Source organism: Trypanosoma cruzi (assembly GCF_000209065.1).
Source record: "Trypanosoma cruzi strain CL Brener chromosome Unknown tcruzi_1047053507367, whole genome shotgun sequence".
In the NCBI taxonomy this organism is placed as follows: domain Eukaryota; phylum Euglenozoa; class Kinetoplastea; order Trypanosomatida; family Trypanosomatidae; genus Trypanosoma; species Trypanosoma cruzi.
This window is the reverse complement of record NW_917489.1, coordinates 748-2,587: the sequence shown is the minus strand read 5'-3', so window position 1 is coordinate 2,587 and position 1,840 is coordinate 748. Positions and strand designations below refer to the sequence as shown.

Below are 1,840 nucleotides of genomic sequence, written 5' to 3'. Positions count from 1 at the left end.
GATGCTCCGCCGCGTGACTATCCCGTTATGCATATCCTGTGTGCGCTCTAGCTCCATCGGGGCCCTGACGAGTCAGCAACAAACCATGCATTACACATTTTGCGCAGAGTGCCCCCTTCCCGTGAAAGCTCTTTTTTGTAGTGCGCTCGTCGCTAAACCAACAGACGCGGTGCACGAAACTGGAGAGCAAGAGATGTTCACGACTCCGCCTCGGTGTATATATATATATACGCACATGGCTGCAGCTTTGGGATTTCTGGAGACGGATCTGGATATGATGATTGACGTAACATCACAGACTTTGACGAGCCCGTGAGCAAGAAACACTGTCGCCCCAGTCTGACCGCGACCCCGACGCCTCCTCCCTCCCTGCCCTGGCGCATGTGCATGGCGATGTGATCGACAACCAGGCCGATGTAAAGCCGTCGCAGATGGACGTTGACACAGCAATGAAAACAGCGTTATTTCACGCCCCGTCTGATCGTCGCACCGACCCTCCCTCTCTTTCACCCTCTCCCCTTTGCCTTCATTACGCGATCCTGTCACCTCGGGGGCGCTCTCTCAGTGGGCGTACGGCCTCGAGACGGCATGCGCGTGGCTGTCGCGGCCTCGCTGTCCCTTTTGGGGGCGTGCGTTGGACGCGTTCCGCTGCGTGTGTGTGCACGGGGGTCGGAGAGCAAGGGCGCGCGCGGTGTGATGCTCGGCGCCCTGTGCGCCTGATGCTCCGCCGCGTGACTATCCCGTTATGCATATCCTGTGTGCGCTCTAGCTCCATCGGGGCCCTGACGAGTCAGCAACAAACCATGCATTACACATTTTGCGCAGAGTGCCCCCTTCCCGTGAAAGCTCTTTTTTGTAGTGCGCTCGTCGCTAAACCAACAGACGCGGTGCACGAAACTGGAGAGCAAGAGATGTCCACGACTCCGCCTCGGTGTATATATATATATACGCACATGGCTGCAGCTTTGGGATTTCTGGAGACGGATCTGGATATGATGATTGACGTAACATCACAGACTTTGACGAGCCCGTGAGCAAGAAACACTGTCGCCCCAGTCTGACCGCGACCCCGACGCCTCCTCCCTCCCTGCCCTGGCGCATGTGCATGGCGATGTGATCGACAACCAGGCCGATGTAAAGCCGTCGCAGATGGACGTTGACACAGCAATGAAAACAGCGTTATTTCACGCCCCGTCTGATCGTCGCACCGACCCTCCCTCTCTTTCACCCTCTCCCCTTTGCCTTCATTACGCGATCCTGTCACCTCGGGGGCGCTCTCTCAGTGGGCGTACGGCCTCGAGACGGCATGCGCGTGGCTGTCGCGGCCTCGCTGTCCCTTTTGGGGGCGTGCGTTGGACGCGTTCCGCTGCGTGTGTGTGCACGGGGGTCGGAGAGCAAGGGCGCGCGCGGTGTGACGCTCGGCGCCCTGTGCGCCTGATGCTCCGCCGCGTGACTATCCCGTTATGCATATCCTGTGTGCGCTCTAGCTCCATCGGGGCCCTGACGAGTCAGCAACAAACCATGCATTACACATTTTGCGCAGAGTGCCCCCTTCCCGTGAAAGCTCTTTTTTGTAGTGCGCTCGTCGCTAAACCAACAGACGCGGTGCACGAAACTGGAGAGCAAGAGATGTCCACGACCCCGCCTCGGTGTATATATATATATACGCACATGGCTGCAGCTTTGGGATTCTTGGAGGGGGAGTTGAATGTGTTGTTGTATTACTATTTTTGTTTTTCTTTTTCTTGTTTAAAATTTTTTGCTGTAGTTGGATATGTTTGTTAAAGTATTCTTTGGTGGTGTTGTTGGTGTTTTTTTTTCTAGTTTTAGTTCCTGTTGG

The 1,840-nt window shown here is 56.0% G+C and overlaps 7 non-coding genes across 7 annotated transcripts; all 7 read left to right on the top strand.

Moving 5' to 3' along the window:
- Positions 1-126: 126 nt before the first annotated feature.
- On the top strand, positions 127-194 carry Tc00.1047053507367.70. The gene has a single exon (XR_008255450.1). It is a non-coding gene; the product is annotated as an H/ACA snoRNA, TC11C2H1 (small nucleolar RNA).
- Positions 195-274: 80 nt separating this feature from the next.
- Positions 275-343, top strand: Tc00.1047053507367.60. Its single transcript, XR_008255449.1, has one exon. It is a non-coding gene; the product is annotated as a C/D small nucleolar RNA (snoRNA), TB11C2C1 (small nucleolar RNA).
- Positions 344-392: 49 nt separating this feature from the next.
- Positions 393-484, top strand: Tc00.1047053507367.50. The gene has a single exon (XR_008255448.1). It is a non-coding gene; the product is annotated as a C/D small nucleolar RNA (snoRNA), TB11C2C2 (small nucleolar RNA).
- A 360-nt stretch (positions 485-844) lies between these two features.
- Positions 845-912, top strand: Tc00.1047053507367.40. The gene has a single exon (XR_008255447.1). It is a non-coding gene; the product is annotated as an H/ACA snoRNA, TC11C2H1 (small nucleolar RNA).
- Positions 913-992: 80 nt separating this feature from the next.
- On the top strand, positions 993-1,061 carry Tc00.1047053507367.30. Its single transcript, XR_008255446.1, has one exon. It is a non-coding gene; the product is annotated as a C/D small nucleolar RNA (snoRNA), TB11C2C1 (small nucleolar RNA).
- Positions 1,062-1,110: 49 nt separating this feature from the next.
- Positions 1,111-1,202, top strand: Tc00.1047053507367.20. The gene has a single exon (XR_008255445.1). It is a non-coding gene; the product is annotated as a C/D small nucleolar RNA (snoRNA), TB11C2C2 (small nucleolar RNA).
- A 360-nt stretch (positions 1,203-1,562) lies between these two features.
- Tc00.1047053507367.10 lies at positions 1,563-1,630 on the top strand. Its single transcript, XR_008255444.1, has one exon. It is a non-coding gene; the product is annotated as an H/ACA snoRNA, TC11C2H1 (small nucleolar RNA).
- Positions 1,631-1,840: the final 210 nt, after the last annotated feature.